The sequence below is a fragment of the Diabrotica undecimpunctata genome, chromosome 4 (assembly GCF_040954645.1).
Source record: "Diabrotica undecimpunctata isolate CICGRU chromosome 4, icDiaUnde3, whole genome shotgun sequence".
NCBI lineage: Eukaryota > Metazoa > Arthropoda > Insecta > Coleoptera > Chrysomelidae > Diabrotica > Diabrotica undecimpunctata.
Window position 1 is genome coordinate 52,995,594 of NC_092806.1, and position 19,315 is coordinate 53,014,908.

Consider the following 19,315-nt stretch of genomic DNA (forward strand, 5'->3'; position numbering starts at 1 on the left):
AATTTGCATTCATAACAAAAAAGATTTGTAATAATTAATAAATTGTAAAATTTTAGGGTTTGACTTTAGCTGTCAATTTATTTGTTCAGTTTTTTTTTTAATTTAATGTTAACTCACGACAGCTCGTTTTATTATTTTTGATTTTAGTTTGTTTTATTTTTAAAAAAAGGTTAATCTCTGTGCGGTAAATTTTGTAAGTTTATAATAGTATCTCCAACTCCTGGAATTTGTAAACAGATGAAACATGTAAGTCTTTTTTGTATTTTGCGACTATTGTTGTATTATTTTTTCACTGTCTATTTTGTAACTGTTTATGGTGACACAAAAATAAATGTTAAATTTTGTTTCTTAACATTTTGTTTATTCTTTTTTTAACTAACCCTTTTTTTTGAGTTTCCATTTGGAAATGATATGTTTTTTATGTTTAATAATTATATCTCAAGTTACAACTAGTTGTTGTAATAGTTATAATTAGGCACCTTGAAGTGGCGCTCTTTATAAATTACTAGAGGTGTTTCCTGTTTCTTTCTGTTTTGTCCCAAGAGATTCATGACCGTTTGTTTCATATTTTTGTAGTTGCCCCAATTCAAACCCCTTGATATTTTTTACTTATCCACGACCCCAGCTCTCCTAACAAACCCTGAGTGCCGTTCGCACAAGTAGCGTTTATTTTGCTTACCCTATCTCCACCCTCATAGTTTCTATTCCCCAATCTTCTACCCCTAAAATCTTACCCTATGGTAGGCAAAATATTTTCGTTACATCCGCTGCAACGCACTGCGGTGTAGAGATCTGTATGCTTCTTCTGTTATAATTGACGTTGATCTGCGCAGTTTGGGTATTTTGGGTATTTATATATATATATATATATATATATATATATATATATATATATATATATATATATATATATATATATATATATTTATATATATATATATATATATATATATATATATTTATATATATATATATATATATATATATATATATATACAGGGTGAGTTTTTAGTGCGACATCGGTCGGTAATTCCATTATGGTATAGAATATCCAACAAACCTATTTAGAAAAAATGTAGGCAATGGTATTGTTCATACTTGGAAAATATGTGGAATTCTACAGGGTAATTAATAACTACATGGTATAGCAAACGTACAATTTTTTAAGGTTACGTTAAGTGGACACCCTATATAATTTTTCAAATTTGTATTCTTCTCATAATTCTTGTTCTTAAAGTATGTTATGATCATTTTTATTTCGAAATCCCTATGAAATCAAAAACATGTATATAAAGAAGTAATGCATAAACAATCACTAAGTGAGGGTAGCCAGATATGGCGAAAATTCCACCGAGCGATTGCCGGTATAAGCAATCCCCACTTACTGGCCAACGGCTTCGGGCGGATGAGCTGGTAAGTGACAGGGCACTCTTTTGTCCGAAGGTTGGGAAACTGGCCCTAAAGGCGAAGGAACCTCAGTAGAGGTCAACGGCATAAGGATGTAGAAGGCCGAGGACAACCACTACATTAAAGATTCCATTGAATAGTCCTAGTATAAAATCATATATGGTAATGCTCACAACCAAATACGATTCCGGAGTAAGTTCCCCAATCGGATCTCCGGGGGGGACAGTTATGAGTACCTATGAAAAAGAAAAAGCAGCAAAACCACAATATTTAAAAATTTGCACATGGAATGTGAAAACTATGGCAAGGAGTGGAAAAATAGACAATGCCATTCAGGAAATGGAAAGAATGACCATTGACATAATGGGAATAAGCGAGATGAGATGGCCCGGAACAGGAAGCATTGACAAAAAAGATCACAGAATATTCTACTCAGGGTCACTAGATGGAAAACTAGAGCATGGAGTTGGTGTGATAATAACGAGAAAAATTAGTAGATGTATTTTAAATTTTGTCCCAGTGTCCAACAGAGTAATACTACTGCAAATAAGAGCCAATCCAGTGAATGTAAACATAATACAAATATACGCTCCCACTGCAGATAAAGACGACGAGGAAGTGGAGACTCTCTACCAAAGCATAGAGGATATATTAGAACGAATACCTAAACACGAAGTCAGCATCATAATGGGGGATTTCAATGCAAAACTTGGGGCCGAACGGAAAACGTCTCTAATCGGACCTTTTGGGTTAGGACAAAGAAACGAAAGAGGTGACAGACTAGAAATATTCGCAGAAGATAACAAGCTAGTGGTTCTAAACACATTTTATAAACTACCACCGAGGAGATTGTATACATGGAAGGCACCAGCAGATAAACCCCATAACGTAATTAGAAACCAGATAGATTATATATTGGTAAATAGAAGATTCAGAAACAGTTTTAAATCTGTCAAAACATATCAAGGAGCGGACATTGAATCTGACCACATACCTTTAGTGGGAGTCATGGATGTGAGACTGAAGACAATAAAGAAAAAGTCTAGACCTAACTACGACATGACAGCCCTGCAACATCCGGAAGTTAAAAAGCAAGTGGGGGAATATATTAACAATCAAGTTAAGCAACTAAAAGAAGAAAATAACATCCAACGAGAAATCAATCAATTCGAAGAAATAATTAAGAAAACTAAACAAGATCTGCTAAAACCAAACAAAGAAACAAGAAAGAAATCTTGGATGACTCCAGAAATCCTTCACTTAATGGAACGCAGAAGGTTAATTAAAGGAAATAAAGATGAATACAAAAAAATGCAGGCTTACATCAGAAGAAAAATAAGAGAAGCTAAAGAAAAAGAAGCTGTAGAGAAATGTAAAGAAATAGAAAGACTACAAGCCAAGCATGACAATTTTAATGTACACAAAAAGGTAAAAGAAATAACGGGTACTTTTAAAAAGAGAACACAAATGAAACTCATAGACACCAATGGAAAATTAATCATTGACACCCAAGAGATGAAGGACAAATGGAGAATATATTTGGAGACACTTTTTCAAGATCAAAGAACGGATTATAGGCATCCATTTTCAGAGAGGATGACGGGCCCGGACATACTTAAATCCGAGGTAGAAGAAGCAATAAAACAGATGAAAAGCAGAAAAGCTGTAGGGCCTGATAATATCGAAGCTGAATTTTTAAAACTCTTGGAGGATGAAGGAATAAATTGGATCACGGCTGTCTTCAATAAAATATACAATACAGGAATCATCCCTGATAAATGGCTAGAATCAGAATTCATAGCGATACCTAAAAAACAGGGGGCTAAAAAGTGCGAAGAATATCGAACAATCAGCCTAATGAGCCACATGTTGAAACTGTTTCTTAGAGTCATCCATGGAAGAATTTATAAGAAGTGCGAGGAACACATATCAGACAGACAGTTCGGCTTCATTAACGCAGTGGGTACCAGAGAGGCACTTTTCGGAGTACAGGTACTGATTCAAAGATGCAGGGATGTTAACTGCGACGTATACGCGTGCTTGATCGACTATGAAAAGGCATTTGACAGAGTTCAACATCAAAAGATGATAAACATTTTAAAAGAAGCAGACCTGGATGACAAAGACCTCAGAATAATTTCAGAACTATACTGGAATCAGACCGCATACATGAAAATTAACGGAGAAGAAACAGATCACATAAAAATACTACGCGGAGTTAGACAGGGATGTATTCTATCGCCGTTGATATTTAATATGTACTCAGAAAAAATTTTTAACGAGGCTCTTTACGGAATAGACGAAGGCATCCTTCTAAATGGTGAAAGAGTAAACAATGTTAGATATGCCGACGACACCATGGTGATAGCAGATAGTTTAGAGGGACTTCAGAGGCTAATGGACAGAATAAACGAGTACAGTCAACAGTACGGACTAAACATTAATACCCACAAAACCAAACAAATGATTGTCAGCAAGGAGAATATAAATGGGGCTCATCTATACATTAATGGGACGCAGATAGAGCGAGTAAAACAGTATTGCTACCTGGGAACTATTATAAACGAACAGTGGAGCAATGTACAGGAAATAAAGTGCCGCATAGGAAAGGCAAGAACGGTCTTTAACAAAATGAGCGCCATCTTCAAAAGTCACAACATATCCCTGGATACAAAAATGAGACATTTGAGATGCTATGTTTTCTCTGTGTTGTTGTACGGGGCGGAGGCATGGACGCTTACAGACACCACTATTAAAAAACTTAGAGCATTTGAGATGTGGCTTTATAGAAGAATGCTGAGAATATCATGGACAGCAAGGATCACGAACAAGGAAGTTCTAGAAAAAATGAAGAAGGACCCAGAGATTGTGTTTACGATCAAACGCATAAAATTGCAATATCTGGGACACGTTATGAGAAATCAGCACCGTTACTCCCTGCTGCAGTCTATATTGCAAGGTAAAGTCAAAGGTAAGCGAGGACCCGGTAGAAGGAGAATATCATGGCTGCGGAATTTAAGAACATGGTTTAAGAAAACCTCAACGGAGCTGTTTCGAGCCGCAGCGAGCAAGGTCATGATTGCCAATATGATTTCCAACATCCGAAACGGATAGGAACCAGAAGAAGAAGAAGCATAAACAATTATTTATTTTATATGATAAAGTAAACAATATATTGTAGTTTTTAAATTAAGTTTAATTGAAATCATTGACAAAAATTTGTATACAGGGTGAACTACAAAACAAAATTACGATTTTCTCAATTTTTTTAAAGTTTTTTGAAGATCTTGTACCACAATGGAATTATCGACCGAAAATTCACTGTATATATATAAACAGATCCTGTTAACAGTTTGTAACAGTTGTGTTTTGAAGTTAATAGTTGTCATTGAATAAGTATTGTAATGTTGTTGGTATTAAATAAAGTTATTTAAAAACATTCGTAACAGCGGTGGAATCAAAGTAGTAATTAGGTATTAATGGTAAATATAACATCTATTAATTTTAATAAAGAAATGGATAGGACCGGACCCCCAGCGTGGTTTTTAAAAAGGGAAGATCAAAAGGAGAAGCGTGAGAGGTAAAGGAGAAGAGTAGACAAAAAGAAGTGAGGCATAGAAAAGTAGAGGTAGAACTCATGAATGGTTTATTTCAAATTCACGAAAGTTTTCGGTTAGAGGTAAGTCAAATTACTAGTAGATTAGACAAATTAGAAGAACAGCAGAACGATATGAAAACCGATTTATAAGATAAAATGAAACAACAAAACGACTTAAAATTTAATTAAGAAAGACAAATAGTTGAGTTAGAAAGAAAAATTAATACTCAAGCTTCTTTATCTAATATTGCTTCGGTAAGTAACGTCATATCTACACAAACAGCTTCATCACCTTCCATAATTAAACCAGGTACAATTAGAACTAACACAATTTTAAAACAATCCACAATTTGATGACCAAGCAGCATGGGAAACTTATCGTTTTCAATTCAAACCTGCAGCTGGGCCAAAATAAATTTCTGAGATTGTATACTTACTTTGTATCAATTTTAGTGGTATCAGACATGTATTTACTCTTAGAGGAGATGATCTCTGACATGCAAACTCAGAATTTGTTAGGTCTCAGATGTGCAAACAATCATGGAAAAATGTATATGGAGTCCAGTAGGAAAATTCAATAATGGATTTGTAGGACACACGGAGACCTCATAATATTAAATCTAGCAAATTGCTCAGAAAACTCAGAAACTTACGAAGCCATGTTAGAGTTGCTTCCTAAGACAGAAATGATTTATTTTCACGTTTAGAGCGACTGTGAATAGCCGTCTCTGGTGAACCCTATTAGGGCGAAATACGTATAAGGTGGATACACAGACGCACTGTACGTGAAATCAAATCTTAACTGTCTTTTTCCTTTTTATTCCGATATACTCTGTATGAGTACAAGAAACCAATTCGTTAAGGATTTTTGCTTAGTTGAGGAGATATGTTGTGGAATGCAATTTTTAGATTCCCCATGTCTCTACTAACATCTTTATCAACGTCTGTTCTCCCTTAAAATTTTTAGAAGGCACAGATTAAAGTAAAAATCTGAATTTGGTTTCGAAAATTAGTTTACGGATTAAACTTAAAAATAAACTAGCCAATGTCAAAAATGTTTAAAAAATAAATTTAGAACATAATTTCTTTGTTTAAAGTTACCGATTTTAACAATTTAAAATAGGAAATAGCATTTTATTTATATAAGGTAACATCTTTGTATTTCTGCAATTGAAAATAGAAAAAATATCAATACAAAAACGTGCTTTAAGCAGTATTAAAATAATCCGTAATCTACCATACCGATAAAACTATAATTTAAAATAAACTTGTCATTAAAAAAGGGTAATTGAAATAATTTCGTGAAACCGCAAAAGAATTAGGATAAGTCCATGACAAGCTTTCTTTAAAATTGACAATGACCTCTTCATGTATTTATGCCTTTTTTTATAAAAGGTGTGCACAATTACAATTGTATTATTTTAATAGAAACTGTACACCATAATCTAGAAAGAGTCAGAAGTAGTCAAACAACAAAAAGAATTTTATTTATTTGATAAAATAAAAAAGCTATTTAATTTATGATGGTTTTAGTTAGATCTTGCAAAAATAAAGACAGCAGAATATAATAACTAACTTAAAAAATGTTTTTTAGTTAGAAAACAAAAGTTAGAAAGCAGGACTGTTGGAAATGATTAGAGGCGTCTATATTCATTGGTTTACATTTCTCACAAATCTAAATCGCAGACGGAAACAAGAAAACTTTTCTCAGTCCGAGACACCACTTAAATGGGGATAGGGTGCGAAGAATCCCTCCGTCAGCTACTATTAAGTTCCAAGGAAGTGGACAAAGAATTAAAATATATGACAAGATAGTACGCATTGTCACCTGGAACGTACGCAGCTTATTCATGCCTGAGAAACTTGCAAACACCGAAGCTGAGATGAGAAGAATAAAAATAGACATCTTGGGGATGAGTGAAGTAAGATGGCCTGGGTCAGGAAAACAAAAAACAAAAGAGGGATACAGTCAGTCATAGACTTCATCCCTCTAAATGATAGAGTAGCAATGTTGAAATTAAGAACAACCCCATAGAAACCTAAATGTTATTCAGGTCTATGCTCCAAAAAGTGACGAATCAGAGACAGAAATTGAAAACTTTTATAGCAATATAAATGAAATATTGCGACCGATAAAAAAAGGCGAGATAACGATGATTATGGGTAACTTTAAAGCCAAAATTGGTCGTGGTGCCGAAGAAGAAAACATAGGAGCATACGGTCTCGGTACCAGAAACAATAGGGGAGATAGACTGGTACAATTATGCGTAGAGAACAACCTGTTAGTAGCCAACACCTTCTTCAAACAACATCCTAGAAGGCTGTACACTTTGAAATCACCTACAGACAGAAAAAATAACATTGTTAGTAATTAAATATACTTCATTTTTCTCAATAACAACTTCAAGAAGTACATAAAATCTACTAAAACATATCCTGGAGCTGACATTCATAGTAATCACAATCCAGTTATAATGGATTTTAGAATAAAAAGGTTTCTTAAAGTTAAATCGGATAATGTGTTAAGAAAAATAGACATCGCACAACTGAAGAACCCTTAAAAGAAAAATGAAATAAGTATCAAGATTAAGAAACAAATAGAAACGCTAGAGAACTTGGTACAGTACAGACAGAAGTAACATGGACTGCTCTAAAAACGAAAATAACAAAGATACAAGAAGGCGACATCGGGAACAACAGAAAACAAGAATAGATAACGCAAGAGATCATGGACCTCATGAACGTAAGAAAAAAACATAAAACAAACCCAATAGAAAACAAACGAGCCAATAAAATCGTTAGAAAAAAAGTACAGAAAAGGTTAAGAAAACTGGATGTCAACCAAATGCCTAGAAATTGAACAACTTTAGGAGAGATACGACACCTTTAATGTCCATAAAAAAGTGAAAGAAATGACAGGTAGACCCAGAAAGAGACAAGAAACAATATTAAGAAATAATAATAACGAGATAATTAAAGGTACAGAAGACAAACTCGAGATATGGAAAGAATTCAGACACTTTTTGACGATGATAGACCTTGTTCTTCACCATCCACAGATGATTGAATAAATGAAAAAGGTCCAAAAATAACGGAAGAAGTTATTTATGAAACGAAAGTAAAAGCCTCGACTTAGTAACAGCACTATTAAATAAGATATATGGCACAGTTAAAATACTATCAGACTGACTAAAATCAACATTTAGAAAAAAAAAACCAATGCCTCACACCGCGATAACTATTGAATATTAAGCGTGATTCAGATGAGTGCCACTCAATTCGGATTTAGAAATGGATTGAGAACACGAGAAGCTGAGACATAAATGTAGATGTATACGCATGCTTTATTGATTATCTAAAAGCATTTGACTGCGTTAACCATCAAAAGATGATCGAAATTCTGAAAACAACTGGAATTAACGAAGAAGCCTTGCGAATTATCTCAGAACCATATTGGCACCAAACGGCAACAATAGACCACACAACATCCGAAGATATACGAACCCGACGAAGAGTGCGACAAGGTTGCATCTTATCACCGCTATTATTTAATCTGTATTCGGAATCTATATTTAGAAAAGCATTAGACGAGGTTCAAGGTGGAATCAAGGTTACAGGAGCCAGCATAGACAACATTAGGTACGCTGATGATACCGTCCTAATAGCAAGCAACGCATAAGAACTACAAAATATAATAAACGCGGTAGTTTATCATCATCATTGGTGCTACAGCCCTATAAAAGAGCCTCGACCTTCCCAAGTCTATTACGCTAGTCAGTTCTATCCATTGCCAACTGTTGCCTGTTTGCTGCGCCTATTTGTCTACCATCCCCATCTACACCATCCCTCCATCTGAGTTTTGGTCTACCCCTACTTCTACTTCCCACAGGTTGTGACATAAGAATTCTTCTAGGAGGGTTGTTCTGCTGTGATCTTGCCAGATGTCCTGCCCATCTTAGCCTTCCTATTTTTATAAACGATACTACGTCTTTACCACCAAATATATGTTTATATCTGTGATATATCTCGTAGTTGTACCTCCTTCTCCAAACACCATTTTCACAGATGCCACCAAATATTCTTCTCAGGATCCTTCGTTCAAATATAAGCAGGAGATTTTCATCTGCCTTGGAAATGGTCCATGTCTGCGACCCATATGTCAACACTGGTTGTATAAGGGTTTTGTATATGGTTATTTTTGTTTTTTGGCTTAAAAACGCGGTAGTTCACCACAGCGAAATGTTCGGTTTATATCTAAATGTTTCCAAAACTAACATTCTAATATTTTCAAAGATACCAACAAACGTGCATTTGTATGCCAAAAGACACATAATAGAATAGGTAACTTCCATATAATATTTGGAGGAAAATATCAACAGCCAGTGTAACCCAAAAAAGAAATCCTACCCAGAATCGAACAAGCGAGGAAAACACTCATAAATATGCTCACCAACAGAAATCTTTCTTGCAGCAGTTTCCAAAGCTACAATTACCATTTGGATCGCCACCCTTCGAAAGGAGACGTCTCAATAAGAAGAAGATATTCATTGGTGCTGATTATTCTAATTTTGGACTTGGCTGTCATTTCTAATCTGGGAACTCTTTACTACAAGGAGGGAACCAATTCTAACATTGGTTACCATTTTGTCTAACCTATCACTCTGTGAGCGTCATTTAAGTGTAATTAAGCCTCATTCTGTGGGTGCCATTTTGTGGCAAGCAATCGACGGAAAGTTGATACGTATTAGTGTAGCTAAAACTATAAACTAAAGTAAACCACCAGCGAACGACACTCAGTTTTTGTGACGAAATTGATCGTGGACCAGCAAGAATATAAGTTGGACCACCTTATTTTTATTCAAGACATATAAGGAAATCCAAAAATACAAGTAAATAAGGAAATAAAGAAGAAATAAGATCTAATATCTGTCTTAAGCTCAAAAGAATTGTCGCCTGTACTCATTAGGATACCTGACTATATTGAAACAATTAAAATAAAAGATTACCTTATTATATTATTCATCTAAACAAACGTTATTTATGGAGGGGGAAATGACAAGAGAAAGAGCTATATACAATTAGGCACTACGGTGCCCCAACCAGTGGTGTCACCACTCAGAACACACTTGGTTTCAGTTTAGTCCCTCCACCAATTTGGTGGCCGTGTAACGTTCATACATTCTACTGGTGTCTCCACCGCTCTGGTTGTGTCACCAGCAATGCAATGGTTATGTACAAAATAATTATATGGCGCATCACTCACCGGTACTCCAGTTGCAAGTAACCAGCAGACCAAATACACAGTATGCCTACTCAACGATCGGCTGCTACTACGCCACGCAAAGTTTCACAAACCTTCAATCTCCTCAACCAGTCTTATCGATCACTGCCACAAGCATTTCTGATCATTCTCAGTACGTGGGTTTATTTTAAAAACTATCCCATCAATGTTCAAATTCATTCGGATCTTTTAATAAGATATGTTTTATATATAAGATATGTATATATTTAGATATGTGATAAATGTTTTGTTTGTGAGTCTTAAAATAAGTTGACAATTTTGATGCAGCTGAGTACCAGCTAGAACAAGAGAAGAGAATAGAAGCTAGAAAAGAGAAAAAAAGTGATAAAAATAAATTTTATACAATGGACTTACACTGCTATGTCCTAAATTAACAGTTTTATTTCTTTATTACAAAATAAAAATCATGCATTATTGTGTCATTATTAGCAAAGAAAATAAAGATTTTGGCTTAAATGAAGAATTAATTTTCTATATATATATATATATATATATATATATATATATATATATATATATATAAAAGGGGGGTTGAGGTTAATTGGGTATACAGCTGATTAAAAGCCAAGTGTACTCTGTTTAACAATTCATTATATTTCGCCAATTTTCATTGGCATCATCAGATGAGAGCTACAATTATTTAAAACATGGTAAAATACAATTTAATAATAGTTTGTTGTTTATATACTTACTTAATTGAGGTTAATGGCAGTGCGATTTATTTTAATACCATCAAGTAATCGCACTGCCATTAACCTCAATTAAGTAAGTATATAAACAACAAACTATTATTAAATTGTATTTTACCATGTTTTAAATAATTGTAGCTCTCATCTGATGATGCCAATGAAAATTGGCGAAATATAATGAATTGTTAAACAGAGTACACTTGGCTTTTAATCAGCTGTATACCCAATTAACCTCAACCCCCTTTTTTCATCTACCAGTTCAGCTGTTATTTTAGAGGATATATATATATATATATATATATATATATATATATATATATATATATATATATATATATATATATATCGATGAATTCTGCGATCAAAATAGAAACACTCCTTTTTGGCGACCATATAGTTTTAAATATCTTTTTCCGGCCATTTTCTTGCAACTGTTTATATAAATCTTCTCTTCTCTCTTATTTTTTTCTAAATTTAGTTAGACCACCACCAGGTCTGCTTATTCTCAAACTTCTTTCCTCGCGGTTTTCCAAGTATGTCAATAGCAGTACCTCTAATGGTAATCGCCATCTTCCTCCAAATTTTATTAGGACTTCCTTTCATGTTTCAATACATTTTTTCTACCACTTTTACCCTAAATAGACCTTCTTTCTCATCTTTTAACATCTACCACTTGATTGTTTGTGGTCCTCTCTGATATTTTGGTTTGGTTTCGCTTTTTATTTCGATGTTCAGTACAAGAAATTTTTGCTGTTGGCTTACTGTCTCACTAACTATTATCTTGCAGTCCTTATATTGATGTATATCTTATTTTATTGTCATGAAGTAATCTATTTGGGATTGATTTTGTCAACTGTAACAAGTTGAGTTCCTCTCTTTTGAAAGAATGTGTTAACAATGACCATATCTAATGTTCATACTAATTCAAGCATGTCAACTCTCGCATCATTTCTAGCTTCAAATTCTAGTCTGATTTATGTCCTGTCTTGGATTGGTCTACATGTGCATTAAAATCACCTCCTATTATAAGTTTCTCCTTTGATGGAATCACTCAATATGTCTCCTAATTGATCATAGAAAGCTTCTCTTTCATTCTCGTCCAGCCCTGTTCAAGGAGCATGCACACACAACATTCAATACTTCTTTTTCAATTACAAATTTCACTGACAATATTCTATCACTCGTTTTTACAACTTCTACTACTTAATCTTTCATTTCACTATCAGCAATTCCATCATCTTCATTTCTAGTGGTACTTTTTCCTACATACCACAACTTGTATCCTTCACCTAGTTCTTTCGCCCTTTTTCTCTCCACCTAGTCTCTTAAATACAAGCAATTTGTACTCTCCTTTTAAGCGTATCTACTTACTCCACACTCTTACCTGTAAGACTTTCAAGATTAAAAGAACCTATCCTAATTTTTCCAACCTGTAATGGTGTTCTCCTTGAGATAGTACTCACCCAGGAAATCCGAATGGAGGCTCATTTTGCTTCCGGAATATTTTGCCTCAGGAGATACCATAATTTCAGTATAATCTTTATTACATTGAAGAAGGTCATTTCATTATTACGCCCTGAAAAGATTTGCGGATTGATGCCTGAATGCATTCATCAACCAGCATCATATCCTGCACGATTTAGCCAACTCACCACCAATGTACTGTAAGGACTGCCCTATAAGCCAATATATTGTTGCCCGTATTCCGCCGCTAGGAAGCACATGCTTTATTCGGGATAAAATATCTTTATGTAACCGATACGATATCTTTATTTATGTAACTGTTCTTATGCGAACAAAAACTGTAACGTATTTCAAATTATTATACTTCATTTTAAAATTTGAACAATTTAATGCACAAATACCTTCGGAAAAATTACTTAGTACGCTTATGCTTTGCTACAATAAATACATAAAGTTTTTATTTCAGTGTCTGTGTGTGTCGTTAGTTTTTAGCTGGTCTATTAACGAGTAAACCATAAAAATAGTTTATTTTATTCAGGATGGCGTAGAAATAAATGAATATTATTTGAAAAATACTAAATGCACTAATACGGCAACTACAATTTTGATGAGTTACAAACAAACACGTTAATTGTTAGTATGTTTTGCAACTAATTTTGCAATTTAAATAAACGGGATCTGTGGAAAAAATAATCAGATAAGTGCTAGAAGTAGCAATTTTAAAACAAGTTATTGCGGATCCAAATTTAAACATTTGGTGGTAATATTCGAAGATACTGTTAATCCAACGTGAACGGACATGAATAGAAAACGGTTATCAATATCTTGAAGATCACGTACCATTATATAAAATATACTTCGCTCAGTCAAATTTTTTAGGATATTAAACCCGCCACTCACGTTCCATCAACGGCGCAGTTCGATTTTGTCGAATGCAATTGCAGTACAATAATGTTGAAAATCGGATGGGAACACACACACACGTACCGATTTTGCAGTATGAGTTTTACTTCCAAATCAAAAACATGTCAGATAACGATGTACTCTTAACGGCGCTTGCTATTTGTATAAACAAAAACAATATCAGAAACGTAGGTGGTGGTGCAAAGATTGGTTGCTGAAAAGACATACATACAAACTCGTACATTTATTAGAATAATTGCGATTATATCCAGATCATTGAAGAAATTACTTTCGAATGGCTAAATCTACGTTGAATGGTTATTAGCAATAACAAAAGCTCTTATTAAGAAGCAGCACACAGTTATGCGTTCTTCGATAACACCACGTGAAAGACTGTCAACCACTTTAAGGTGAGTACCAACTATATATTATTTAATATAATTATATATAAAAATAAAATAAATATGTGTCATTCAACGCTAAAACCGCGTAATATAACTGGGGTTCACTTTTAAAAAATTTTATTACAATTTTAGCATTTTAGCAACGGGAACAAACTACGAGAATTTGAAGTTTTACGCTGTCATTTCTCCTCCAGCCTTGGGCAGAATAATACTCGAAACGTGTGCTGCAATTTACACAGTTTTTGCTAAAGGTAATAAAATATATGAGAGGTAGGAAAAAACTATAAAATTACGTTTTAGAAAAAGAAACAATTTTATGGAATCCACAAGAAAAATGAAATTTCTGTAGTTGGCTGTATACGATCAATCACAAAAGTTTATTTAAAATGCTTATTAATTTAAAATGTCTTTCCGGCTACATCACAGAACGATTTCTGGCTAAAAAGCCCTATGTTGGTTGCCCTAAAGTTGCTCAATGTTGTGATGTTTAAGTACTCAAACATCACAATATATTTTTAAATAAAATGTAAGACATATTAAATTTTGTACCATCTAAAGAGTTGTTATAGAATATATTTCTTTCATTTCCTTACTCTTCGTTATCAGACATATTATTAGAGACGGATGTTCTTGGTAAATCTTGATCGCCCAAAAGAGCTAGCAATTGAAAATACCATAACTTTCACTTATAAATTTCCTCCGATTCCGCACCGGATTTTGCTACAGTTCTTTACTAATTTTAATTCCCTTTAGGCGAAGATAATGTCGATTTTATTTTCCAAAGACATTCTTGTTCAATTCTCGTTCTCATTTAATTATTCTTAAAATTTACTAGCAATCAATTTTTTGGCAATTAAATTTACGACCCAACCCTATCGTACTGCTGCAGACTGACTTGTTTGACTGCCGTCAAATCACGCCGATTTGATCGAATGGTGCAACTACACGATCAAATTTTGTTCAATTTTGTAGTATTTGACAAAATCGTACTGCGGCGTTAGAACGTGAGTGGAGCTTCAACGTCGACGTATTATTAGTTAATTTAATCAAATACCTCCAGAAATACTCCAAAACATCAAACAAATCATTTATACTCATAGCCACATCTGGTTTACAATTAATGAAATTGGGGTTTTTCGGTTTTTATATTTTTAAGTTCATAGTATACTGCTGAACATTGTCCTATCCCCTTGTTTCCATCCATCCATCGTTCCATATATCATGTACTGTTATCATGCAGTTTTCATGCATTGTCTTCAAGTCGTCTGTCCATGGTGGTCGTCTTACTTTTTGTTTGTCCTCATGTACTCCCCACTTCAATATCCTTTTTATGCGTCAACTATCTGTCATTCCGCTATGTGTATTGCCCGTCTCCTTTTTAGTCTAACTATTTGTTCAATAAAGATGTAGAAGGCAGCGGTAAACCACTGCATTAAAGATTGCATAAAGAACAAAATTGCATTAGAAATCAAATCAACTTTATATTTATTAATCTTATATTTAGAAATTTCATTATAAGAGTTAGCACTTACACTGGAACAGATGTCCAATTAGACAATAATGTCCTTGTGTCAAAAATAAAACTAAGGCTAAAACATATAAAAAAACCAAAAGTTCTAAGGCAAATACTCATTTTCTCAGGATAAACGAAATACTCGATAACCAAGAAATGAATAAATTAACATTAGAAATGAAAAACACTGAGAATGTAAACATTTCGTAGGACAAAATCAAAGATTCTGTTATAAAGACATAGAACGTAACTCTACAAAGAGAAAAGAAGGCCATAAACATTGATTGACTTAAGAAATACTGCAAATCATGGAAGAAAGAAGAAAATATAGAAATAAATACAGAGAAAAACATAGATTAATAAGGAACACAATAAAAGAGGAAAAGTAAATCACGAAACATAAAAAGAGGAAGAGGGAACAATAGTAGACAGTTTGGCTTTCGTAATCGCTTGGAACAAAAGAAGCTCTATATAGTTTCACAACTCTTGCTCAAAAATGTCGAGACCAACAAAAAGATCTTTATGTCGCGTCTATAGACTATGAGAAAGTTTTAGATAAAGTTAAACATAACATTCTCATGGGCTGTTGAAGCGAAACAAAAATTATATTAACATAGTGAGAAATCTCTACTGAAACCAACAGTCTGTGGTAACATTATATGAAAATAGCACGGATGCCCAACAGATAAGCAGCGGTGTGAGAAAAAGCTGTATACTTTCAATATTTATATTTAATATATACTTCAAAGAGTTTACATAATCACTTGAAAAGTACACAGAAATGATCAAAATAAATGGTGAAATTATAAATAACATTCGTTAGGTTAACCATACAGTTATTTTCAGAGAAAGACCTGAAGACGGTACTAAACACAATTTGCGGTAATTGGGAATAGTTTAGTTAACAATAAATAAAAAGAATCCATGGTTATCAGTAACACAGGCAAAGCCACGACCAGATAAAAAATGAAGATATTGAACAAGTGGACAAAATGAAGTACTTAGGAGTCTGGATTGCCGAAGATCAAAATCCGGAACCTGAAATTCGATCAAAAATACAGCAATCACGAGCAGACTTTTTGAAGATGACACAATTTCGAAGTATCAAAATACTCAAGTATCATTGGTTGATAAAATGTTATATCTAACAACTCTTGTCTTTTTCATGTTTGAGATTTGTAAAGCAGCGTTACAACAATTTGAGAGGTCCACATGGTTTTAAGCAGGGGCGTTTGAGAGACCGAGTTTTGAAGATTGCAGTTTATTCTCATCCAGGATAATCCGAAGCCCGAATCAGTAGTCCAACTTCCCAAGATTCCTCCATCTTCTAACCCTTAGAATATGTAGGTCTTCTTCCACATCATCAATCCATCTCATTCGTGGTCGTCCTCTGCTTCTTGTGACCTCTGGTTTTGAAAATATTAATCTCTTCGTGTATTCGTGATCTGACATCCTAGCAATTTCTCCAGCCCATCTAAGTCTCTGCACTTTAACGAATTTCACAATATCTGGATCGGTGTATAACTGATATAGTTCAAAGTTATATCTTCGACGCCATAGCCCATTTTCATTTACGGCCCCAAAAATCTTTCTAACAATTTTTCTCTCAAAAATACCAAAAAGTCTTTTATCATTTTGAGATAAGGTCTTTCTATTTCGTCGCTTGTCGTGTTTATTGCGTTTACTAGCGATCCAAGATATGTAAATTCTTTGACTTGCTCAAAGGTATGGTTGTTAATTTGAATTCTCTGGATTTTCTCTTTGGATTTTTTTATCGGATTTGGATATTTGGATTTGGATTTGTATATCAATACCTAAAATCCAAAACCACTCAACTGAATATATGGGATTTTGGATGTAAGATTAAAAACTCTCAATTACCTTAAATAATTGATGTGAGCTAAAATTCAGTAATTTTTAACTTAAATCGCATGGAAAAGTTTTGACTTAATAAAACCAACACAAAATTGATATTCTTCGTCAATTTACTGCTATAAACAGTTTTTTTATACTGTAAAATTTGAAGATTTTCAGTTAAAAGATATTAAAGTTAATGTATCGATATGAAGGTTTAAAAGCTTTTGTCAGTTTTTCCTCGTACATAATAAATTCAACTGTTACTTCTGATACTGCTGTTAAAAAAGAACAGCAACTAACAGGTTCCATCGTATACCTTTCAGATAATTTGTTGATTCTCTTTTGAGGCAAGTCTATGACGTGATGTTGTGTACTTGTACCATTTGTTGTATACATTTTCATGAAAAACTGATGAAATATACTGCAAATCATCTTACTTTAACATCATATATTCTCTTACTTAACACAACAGATAAAAATGAAATTTTCATTACAATCAATTGTTTAATACCATATAAATGTGGTATAATACCATATAAAAATAATATTTAACTTATACATGCCTTCTTCTTCACGTGCCATCTCCGCGACGGAGGTTGGCAATCATCATGGCTATTCCTATTTTAGATGCTGCTGCTCTAAATAGTTCAATTGATGTGCATCCGTACCATTCCCTCAAGTTACGCAACCATGAGATTCTTCTTCTTCCTACACTTCTCTTGCCCTGGATTTTCCCTTGTATCATCAATTGAAGTAGGTTGTATCTCTCATTACACATAACATGCTCCAGGTATTGCAGCTTTCGTGTCTTGATGGTTTCCAATACTTCCATTCTTTTGTTGATTCTTCTCATGACTTCGTTGTTTGTTACATGCTCGGTCCATGATATCTTCAGGATTCTTCTATACACCCACATTTCAAATGCTTCCAACTTTTTAGCAGTCGACGCGTTAAGTGTCCATGCTTCTATCCCATAAAGCAGAGTCGAGAAAATATAACACCTTGCCAGCCTAACTCTCAAGTCCAATTTTAGTTCTCTTGCACAAAGTACCTTTTTCATTTTATTGAAGTTATTAATTAGACATACCACAAAGCTTCTATTCCAGTCTAGAAGTCCTACTCAGCCTCCTAAGCTCCAAAAAGAGCCTTCTCAGATTGCTATACGATAACACATACTTTAGCATGTTCTGAAGCTAAGATAGCAATTTCAGGTAATTAATAGTCGTAGTGTTAAAAATATATGTTAAAATATAGTCAACAGGGAGCCGACGAATATGCAATTAAATATTTCTATTGATTTCGACAAATACTTTATCACTATTCATTTTTGCTTTTTCTGTGATGGTATTCCTAAAAATTCAAAGTCTAAATAATAAAGAGAAATTTTCCAATCCTCTTATCCAAAGCTTGAAAAATTTTCGCTCACTAAATCCTAACGATCCTTTGTTCTTTTTTAACTCAATTCGTCGATAAATTAACTAAATTTTCCATCCATTCCGGCCCTGTCCCGATAAATCCCATTGCGTCTCCGAATTAGGGATAACCCATCAGGCCAAAGAGGAGCGAGAGACGAATGGAGAGACGGAAAAAGAAAGAGATAGTTGCATCGTCGCCATCATCAGGAAGGAAAGTAGGTCAGCGGGCGCAACGGAAACGCAATGAACGTTTGATGTTGCGGCGTCCCAGACGCAGACGCCCGTAAATTTCCAGGACCGAATTTGGTGGACGCCGAATATTTCGGAAATTAATAAACAAAAAAAAATGATAAAAAATATATACAATATTAATTAATACATTATTAAAAAATCTATAAATAATCTAAGAAAAATTTTATAAAAATTAAAAAAAAAGTACCAAAAATAATTAAAACTGGGAGGTCAAGAATGTATCATACAGTGTGTCAATTTTAAAACATACAATGGGTTATATCTCACGAACAAAAGCTGATATCGAGAAATGCTTGAAACCGTTTCTAGGATAGTAAGGGGGAACTAAAATGACATTATATACACTATAATTACTATTTATACCATTGGACAGCCATTTTTTATAGTCTTTTTAATGATGTATCACAAGTAGAAGTTTGCAATTTAAACTTTTTTGGTTGTGGTGGGTGGGGCCTAGGGGGTTGATGGGGGTGAGTTCTCTTTCATGTCATTTTAGTTCCACCTTACTGCC